Source organism: Bos mutus, chromosome 24 (assembly GCF_027580195.1).
Source record: "Bos mutus isolate GX-2022 chromosome 24, NWIPB_WYAK_1.1, whole genome shotgun sequence".
NCBI lineage: Eukaryota > Metazoa > Chordata > Mammalia > Artiodactyla > Bovidae > Bos > Bos mutus.
Genome location: NC_091640.1, coordinates 274,394 through 284,567, shown reverse-complemented (window position 1 = coordinate 284,567; position 10,174 = coordinate 274,394). Strand labels below are relative to the sequence as shown.

Here is a 10,174-nt window from a genome sequence, read left to right as displayed (position 1 = left end):
AGCTTGTGTTTCTTCCAGCCCAGGGTTTCTCATGATGTACTCTGCATATAAGTTAAATAAGCAGGGTGACAATATACAGCCTTGATGTACTCCTTTTCCTGTTTGGAACCAGTTTGTTGTTCCATGCCCAGTTCTAACTGTTGCTTCCTGACCTGTATACAGATTTCTCAAGAGGCAGGTCAGGTGGTCTGGTATTCCCATCTCTTTCAGAATTTTCCACAGTTTATTGTGATGCACACAGTCAAAGGCTTTGGCATAGTCAATAAAGCAGAAATAGATGTTTTTCTGGAACTCTCTTGTTTTTTTGATGATCCAGCGGATGTTGGCAATTTGATCTCTGGTTCATCTGCCTTTTCTAAAACCAGCTTGAAAGATCAGCATGTCAGTACTATTCCAGCACAATTTCTGACAGAGTTTCTAGTCCCATTTACTGTTAATACTCCCAAATATTCTCAGTATTTTCATCTATTAAAAAGTGGGCATTGAGAAATTTGTTTAGACATATTGATTAGAGAAGGAGAAGGGTGTTTAAGTTATTCAAGCAAAAGTGAGCTACTGATGTTAGAGAAATCTGATATTTCTAATTTGCCTTATTAAATAAACCCTAATACCAATGTCCAGGCTTCCCTGGGGGCTCAGCAGTGAAGAATCTGCCTGCCATTGCAGGAAACATGGGTTCAACCCCTGGGTCTGGAATATCTCCTAGAGAAGGAAATGGCTATCCACTCCAGTATTCTTATCTGGGAGATCCTATGGAGAGAGGAGCCTGGTGGGCTACAGTCCAGGGGGTTGCAAAAAGTCTGAGATGACTTAGTCAGTAAACCACAACAACCATAACAAAACTGATGGCTATCTGGTTTACATTTTATTTTGAATATGGTTACACAGGTAATTAGTTTTCAAATCTCTGGGCAATTGCAAGCACTTTTTTTTTTTTTTAAAAGATGTGAGTTCCAGTTGAGAAGGATACAGATGTTATATTTAGGGGGAAAAAAAACATGAAGAATTGATAATATTTTTGATGTCTTCATAGGCAAAATAATAGAAAGTGAAAGTGGCTCCATCGTGTTTGACTCTTTGTGACCTCATGGACTATATAGTCCATGAAATTCTCCAGGCAGAATGCTGGAGTGGGTAGCCTTTCCCTTCTCCAGGGGATCTTCCCAACCCAGGGATCAAACCTAGGTCTTCTGCATTGCAGGCAGATTTTTTTACCAGCTGAGCCACAAGAGAAGCCCAGGATAACAGAATGAAATGCCAATTGGGTAGTCACTTGTCATGCTTCCCTTTTGCATGTAAGATGTTCTGAGAATGAGTTCTCCATTTTTAAGCCTCTGGTGGAGTTTATCATAGCTGTTCATGCTGCAACATTGGAGTTCTTTTGAAAATACAGAATATAGATAGTGTCTTATCAACTTTCCTTCATGCCAAGTAACCTGTATATACAATACAACCCAAATACTCCAACACACAGGCAGATATACACATGAGTTATACAACATTCACTCAATAAAAATTTTGTTGTGTCATTAGCACATTGTTACATTCTGATCTCCTGTTTGTCATGATTTAGTCTCCTGGATGAGACTCCTGCATTGAAATATGTCTCCTAAAACTCTGTCTCTTCAGTTATCCAAGAGAAGTCAATACAACACCTGTTTTATGAAGGACTTGAACTTTTTTTTCTCTCAAATCCATTGTGATACTATTTATCTAACTTATACAGTTGTCACTTTCTTAAGTACCCTTCTGTCAACACTGGATTTTCATTCCTTAAATGATGAACACCATGTCTTATTTTAACTGCTATTTGTATTTTTGGAAGACAAATGCATGTGATAATTGAGAGCTTAGATTTTTTTGATATAAAAAAGGAAGATGAAATTAAATTTATTAAGATTACACAAGGTATGCCACATGACACATATATTGTATTTTCATCTATGTAATACAATTATTTTGCCTAAAATTTTAGATGAAAAATTAAAAAATTGAGAGACTATTATTTTTTTCCCAGTTAGAGACAGAGTCAAGTTTAGTGTCTTTGACTCAAAATTCATGTTCTTCAAATTTACAGCATTTAACACTTTTTAAAAAACTTTTTATTTTATATTCAGATATAGCCTTTTAACAATGTTGTGATACTTTCAGGTGGAAAGTGAAGGGACTCAGACATATATATACATGTATCCTTTCACCCACAGACCCTCCTCCCATCCAGGCTGCCACATAACAGTGAGAAGAGTTCCATGTGCTATACAGTAAATCCTTGTTGGTTATCCATTTTAAACATAAGAGTGTTCATATCCATCCCAAACACCCTAACTATCCCTTGTCCCCATCCTTCCCCAAGCCCAGCATTCACAAATTTTACAGCATTCACTCTTCATTAATCTAAATGTATCTTTAAAAACCAACCTCTGCAGACACACTATATAACTCTACTATTATAATAATGCTCAATAAGAAACACTTTACAGTTCATGATCTTGGAGACTGTGTCCTTGACATCCTTATTTCTCAGACTGTAGATCAGGGGATTCAACATGGGGATGACCACTGTGTAAACACAGACGCCACTTTGACTGTGTGCCTGGAGGGTGTGGAGTTGGGCACAGAGTACAGGAAGAGGATGGTGCCAGGGAAGATGCTGATGGTGGTCAGGTGGGAAGCGCAGGTGGAGAAGGCTTTGCAGCGACCACAGGCTGAAGGCATCTTGAGGATGGTGACAACAATAAACACATAAGACAGGAGAATGATGAAGAGTGTGCTGACCTCATTAAAGGTGGAAAAATGAAAAGCAGCAACTGGTTGAGATAAGTATCAGAGCAAGAGAGGGAAAGCAGGGAGGAGAACTCACAGAAGAAGTGATTGATTGTGTTGAAACCTCAAAATGATAATTTGGTAACAGATCATGTGAATGCCAAGGAGCAAGCTACACCCCAGGCATAAGATCCAACCACTAACGTGGCACAGAGTCTTGGGGACATGGCCACCATGTAGAGCAGAGGGTTGCAGATGGCCACGAAGCAGTCTTAGGCCATCACAGCTAATAAAAAGGACTCAGTCACCACAATGGTACAAAAGAAAAAGAATTGTATTACACAGCCTACAACTGAAATGGTTCTGTCTTCTACCATGAGGTTCACCATGGTCTTGGGAGCAACGATGGAGGAATAAGAAAAATCCACAAAGGGGAGGTGGCTGAGGAAAAAGTACATGGGGGTGTGCAGTTTGGGGTTAATTTTGATGGTTGGAATCATCCCAAGATTCCCTGCCACAGTGACACTGTAGATGGTGAAGAATGTCAAGAAGAGGGGGACTTGCAACTCTGGGTAATCGGAGAAGCCCAGGAGAGTGAACACGGCCCCACTTTTATTTCTCTCTGATAGAAACATGGCTTCTGTTTGTCAGAATCTGAATCAGTCCTAGAAAGAAAAATATTAAGGGAAATAAGGATGTAAGACACTTGGTTAACTATTCCTTTCCAAAGCTGGAAGAGGAAGCAAAGTGTCTCTTTTAGAACCTCTCTCTGTGTTTCTTACTCACGATTGCTACATGTCTAAAATTTTAAAAAGATAACCATTTAAACTTTTCTTTAAATAGCACAGTACCATTATTGAACTTTTTAGTTTGAATTATAATTTCAACATTTAGAGATAATATGAAATCAAAAGATTTGGGAGTTATTTTAAGTGAAATCCTTCTATAACACTTTTAGGTCCTCTTGAACATTATAAATTCATAAAAGATTAACCTAGCCTAGTACCATAACTGATTATTTCAGTCCTAAAACTAGCAGCAGAAGTGAGAAAATTTTAAATTACACTTTGCATCACATGTTCACAATGTGACACTAAGAATGACCCCTCTAACAGTTTACATCTGTGCCTTTATTGTTAATTCCACATGATACTTTAACATTTACTTTTGTTTCTGACTCAGTAAATCTATTGTCAAAATAAACCTTAGTTAATTTTTTTCAGATAGTGTTCTTCTCAACCCAGGGAGCCCTAATTATCAATCCCACCTCATTGCTTGTGGAATAATAACACTGAACAAATAATAAGGATAATACAGTCTATGTCTTTATCAAAGACATGACAAAGCAGAAGACAGAGATCCTTGACTTTCCCTGTAACATGCAAATAAGGATCAATCTACACGTCTGTGACTGGAATCTTGATCCAGACTCCTGGAATTTTCCATTTGTCTAAAAGAGAATCTATGTTCAATGTCTTAGTACTAAGATATTCCATTTATTCATAATCATGTTCCAATTTGTGACAAACTAGTGATCTTAAACCTATGGGAAATTGTCCAATGAAAATGTACATATCAGAGAGCTATACTAGAAGGCAGCAGCAGGTGAGATGAGAAAGGAAGTTGAGAAAAATGTAACTAACACTACTAAAGATTCTAACATAGAAATGTCCATAAATAAAGACATTTATTCTGTCCCTATATTACCTGTAAAAGAGAAAGATCAAACATTTAAGGTAGTACTTCAGTGTGATGATATTTCATGAGAAAATGCTAATAGAAAAGAATTGTATTTCTCTAATTGGTGACCAATGACTTCTCAAAGGGATAGTGGTAAAGAATCCACCTGCCAATGTAGGAGATGCAAGAGATGCAGGTTCAATCCCTGGGTTGGGAAGATCCTCTGGTGGAGGAAATGGCAACCCACTCCAGTATCCTTGAGTGGAAAATTATGTGGACAGAGTCGGGTTGGCTATATAGTCAATGAAGTCACAAAGAATAGGACACAACTGAGCGACTCAGCACACATGCATGCACAATTGGTGACCTACACCTCTTAGACCCTACCATACCAGGACTTTTCTCTATCATTTCCGATAAGGTTGTCTCTAGTCCCATAACTCAAGAAATAGATTTTATATGGCTCAACAGTGATGTCAGACCATAGGCAAAACTGAGACACTCAAGATCCCTATATCTTCCTATACTCATAAATTTGAGTATAAATTTTAAAAAGACAATCTATCACAAAGCTAGACATTCTAAATATAGCTGATTTGTCTAAGCCACTTGAAAATTAATATTAAACTAATGTTTTATTTCATCCAATGGATTTTGTGACCCAAATGTTATTTTTAAATTGCTGGTGAGTTTCTTTGGATTTAGGAAATATGACAGTTAATATCTTTCCTATATCTTTTTTCTCTATTTTGTTTAATTTTTGCTCTCAAGGCTGGTTTACATACCTAATTAAAAATAGTGCCTTTTACTTTTCTTTCACTAGCATTTGTTTAATCTCTGCTTATTTTTTATTAAATATTTGTCTTTATTTCAATTTGACTACTCCTTCAAAAGTTTGTAGAAACCAGATAATGCACCTTCCACAGATTCTCAGAGCTCTTCTAACCCTCCATTCCAGGCACTTGTTTGTGTTCAGTCACTCCATTGCTTCAGACTCTTGTGAATCCATGGACTGCATGTAGCTCGCCAGACTCCTTTGCCCATGGACTTTTTTCCAGGCAAGAATACTGAAGTGGGTTACCATTTCCTACTCCAGGGGATGTTCCTAAACCAGGGATCAAACCCAAGTCTCTTGCATCTCTTGCACTAGCAGCAGATTCTTTACCACTGTTCCACCGGGGAAGCCCTGTTGTTTTAAGGGCTCAGCTGAGCCAGTTCTCACACAAAGCTCTGTAGGCTGAGTCCACTTCCTCTTCCTTTACAGTTCAGATTGGTAACTTTCACAATGACTCAGTATTACTCAAGGACTCTCTATGTCTAAATGGTAAATTTTCCCTCACACTTTTTTTCTAATACCCTACTTAGAAAATAATATTAATTTTTGTTTAGAATCTTATTTTTGAATTTAATTTTGGTTGGAAGGGATATATACAGATATACTCCCTCCCTTCTGAGCCTCACCCTCCCTCCCATGCCTTCTCCTAGGTCATCACAGAGTGCCAGGCTGAGCTCCTGTGTTTCACAGCAGCTTCCCATGATACCTGCTGATAGGTGAAAGTAGAATCTCTCCTGGTTGGGAGTGATGGATATAGTCTTATATCTAAAGTCACAACCTATGGGGCATAAACTCTAGAGACTGTCTGTTGCCTCATTCTCTTAAAGCCTTGAAATGATTAAAATTAATCACAATTCTCTGATGTAATTCTTTCTTGTGTTCTATAAAACCTGGAGCAGCGTTAGGGGCATTTCACATGAACATTTGTAGGTTAAAAATCACTTCTCTCAGACCCTTCCTCACACTGATACTTTTTTACAATTATAAAAATTATGTAATTATAGATGAAATCATTATTAAATATTAATTTAAGGACTATAACATGCCAGGCATAACCTTGTTCCTCCATACTTTTACTCTAACATATGGAAGAAGTATGAAGGTCCAGCATTTAGATCATCATGATTCATTGAGAGTTAAAGCAGAGATATTTACAAAGTTAAATATTTAGTTTGGACAATGAACTGATCCCTTTAAAATAACTGTTCTGTTTGATTGCACCACCACATCCATTCCATTAATTACTTCTGTTTATTGAATTATTGAAATAACACATATTCATTGTAGAAACCAAGGACTATAGAATTTAAATAAGGAAAATTAACACAGTATAAATAATTTTTATTAACTCAAGTGCATTTCAAATCTCACAGTCAAGTTTAGTAAATATGACCAACATTACCTGAAGTAAAAGATAAAGGTGAGCATCTCCAGTGGTGCAGTGTGGGCATCATTTATCCCCTGAAATGATGTGATGAGAAACTTCACCTCTGTGACATTCTTTCCACAGAATCTATTATCTCATCTTACTATAAGAAAATTATTAGGCAAACCCATATCTGCAAGCATTCTACAGGATACCTCATCCATACTCCTTAAAATTATTGAAGCCAAAGGAAAAAAAAAAAAAAAAGAAAGAGTCAAAATTTGTAACAGATCAGACATTAGGGAGACATGATGACAGTACAATGTGGTACCTGGATTGGGTCCAAGAAAATAAAGAGGGAATTAAAGGGAAAAAGCTGATGGAATCCAAGTAAAATTTAGATTTTAGTGATCATATTGTACTAATATTTATTTTTATTTTATTGTGGTAAGAACATTTCACATAAGACCTACCAAATTAAGATATTTTAAATGTACAATACAGTATTGTTGACTACCAATATGATTTTTGTACAGTATATCTCTAGAACCCATTTAACCTGCTTAATTGATATTTTATGTCCATTGATTTGTAACTTCCTGTTTCCCCCTCCTCTTGCCTCTGACATCTATCACTCCACTTTTTGACTCCATGAACATATAAGTGGAGTTATACAGTATTTGTCTTTCTGTGACTGACATATTTCACTAAGCATACTGTCATCCATGTGGTAATTTACTGCATAATTTCTTTATTTTTTTATGCCATTTTTATGTACATGCCACATTTTCTTGATCCACTTTTTGGTCCATAGACATTTAGGTTATTTCTAATCTTTGTTATTGTGAATAGCTCTGCAATGAACAAGGGAATGCTAATATCTCTTTTAAATCATTTTAGTTCTTTTGAATTAAATCAATATTTGAATTAAATAAATAAATATTCAGAAGCAGAGTTACTGGATTATCAGAGCATATATTTAATTTTTATACTATGAAAAGCCGCCATAGTATTTTCACAAGTATATTTAAGTAACAATCAGAAGGCAATTTTTCCACGCCAGTTCTCACTATCATAATTCTTTATCAGTGATTTTTTTTCAGAGATTTTCAATTCTGACACCATTGATATTTTGGACTGGATTATTCTTTTTATGGGAGCTATCCTGTGCAGCTTCTCTGGCCTCTGTCCACTAGATGATAGTACATTCACCCCTGTCCCTGCATTGTGACACCAAAAATGCCTCCAGATATTGTCTATTGTCCCCTTGGGAGGTGAGGGGGAGTGAATAAACCACTGATCATCTTTTACTTGATTCTGGTAGATTTTCATGTCCTTCTAGTTAACTTATATGCAATTAAATATCTATTTCCTTATCTCCCAAATACTATTATATAAGCCACCTGTATTATCATCAATCCTGGGAAGCATGGTATCTAAAATGTTTATCCTTACAATTTCTTCCCATTGTTTTTGTTTGTGGTCTTGTGAGTCAGCACTTGTTTTTCCATGCCAGGCCAATTGGTGTAAACAACAGTGTAGGAATGGTGAAGAGGAGCTACCCCACGTCCGAGGTTAGGGACGGCAGCTGAGAGGAGCTACCCCACATCCGAGGTCAGGGGCAGGAGCCGAGAGGAGCTACCCCATGCCCGAGGCCAGGGGCTGCGGCCGGGAGGAGCAACCCCACCTCCAAGGAACGGTGGCTGCACTGGTGCAGGAGGAGCCTAGAGGAGCTATTCCACGTTCAAGGTCAGAAGGGGCGGTGGTGAGGAGATACCCCTCGTCCAAGGTAAGGAGCAGTGGCTGCGCTTTGCTGGAGGAGCCGTGAAGAGATATCCCACGTCCAAGGTAAGAGAAACCCAAGTAAGACAGTAGGTGTTGCAAGAGGGCATCAGAGGGCAGACACACTGAAACCATACTCAAAGAAAACTAATCAATCTAATCACACTAACACCACAGCTTTGTCTAACTCAATGAAACTAAGCCATGCCCTTGGGGCCACCCAAGATGGGCGGGTCATGGTGGAGAGGTCTGACAGAATGTGGTCCACTGGAGAAGGGAATGGCAAACCACTTCAGTATTCTTGCCTTGAGAACCCCATGAACAGTATGAAAAGGCAAAATGATGGGATACTGAAAGAGGAACTCCCCAGGTCAGTAGGTGCCCAATATGCTACTGGAGATCAGTTGAGAAATAACTCCAGAAAGAATGAAGGGATGGAGCCAAAGCAAAAACAATACCCAGTTGTGGATGTGACTGGTGATAGAAGCAAGGTCCGATGCTGTAAAGAGCAATTATGCATAGGAACCTGGAATGTCAGGTCCATGGATCAAGGCAAATTAGAAGTGGTCAAACAGGAGATGGCAAGAGTGAATGTCGATATTCTAGGAATCAGCGAACTAAAATGGACGGGAATGGGTGAATTTAATTCAAATGACCATTATATCTACTACTGCGGGCAGGAATCCCTCAGAAGAAATGGAGTAGCCATCATTGTCAACAAAAGAGTTCAAAATGCAGTATTGGATGCAATCTCAAAAATGACACAATGATCTCTGTTCGTTTCCAAGGCAAATCATTCAATATCACAGTAATCCAAGTCTATGCCCCAACCAGCAATGCTGAAGAAGCTGAAGTTGAATGGTTCTAGGAAGACCTACAAGACCTTTTAGAACTAACACCCCAAAAAGATGTCCTTTTCATTATAGGGGACTTGAATGTAAAAGTAGGAAGTCAAGAAACACCCGGAATAACAGGCAAATTTGGCCTTGGAATACGGAATGAAGCAGGGCAAAGACTAATAGAGTTTTGCCAAGAAAATGCACTGGTCATAGCAAACACCCTCTTCCAACAACACAAGAGAAGACTACACATGGATATCACCAAACGGTCAACACCAAAATCAGACTGATGATATTCTTTGCAGCCAAAGATGGAGAAGCTCTATACAGTTAACAAAAACAAGACCAGGAGCTGACTGTGGCTCAGATCATGAACTCCTTATTTCCAAATTCAGACTGAAATTGAAATGAAAGTAGGGAAAATCACTAGACCATTCAGGTGTGACCTAAATCAAATCCCTTATGATTACACAGTGGAAGTGAAAACTAGATTTAAGGGACTAGATCTGATAGATAGAGTGCCTGATGAACTATGGACTGAGGTTCGTGACATTGTACAGGAGACAGGGATCAAGACCATCCCCTTGGAAAAGAAATGCGAAAAAGCAAAATGGTTGTCTGGGGAGGCCTTACAAATAGCCGTGAAAAGAAGAGAAGCAAAAAGCAAAGGAGAAAAGGAAAGATATAAGCATCTGAATGTCGAGTTCCAAAGAATAGCAAGAAGAGATAAGAAAGCCTTCCTCAGTGATCAATGCAAAGAAATAGACAAAAAATAAAATAAAATAAAATAAAACCAGAATGGGAAAGACTAGAGATCTCTTCAAGAAAATTAGAGATACCAAGGGAACATTTCATGCAAAGATGGGCTCGATAAAGGACAGAAATGGTATGGACCTAACAGAAGCAGAA

General features: G+C 38.1%; 1 pseudogene; it reads right to left on the bottom strand.

Moving 5' to 3' along the window:
- Positions 1-2,431: 2,431 nt before the first annotated feature.
- Positions 2,432-3,427, bottom strand: LOC102271810 (olfactory receptor 5D18-like; annotated as a pseudogene).
- Positions 3,428-10,174: the final 6,747 nt, after the last annotated feature.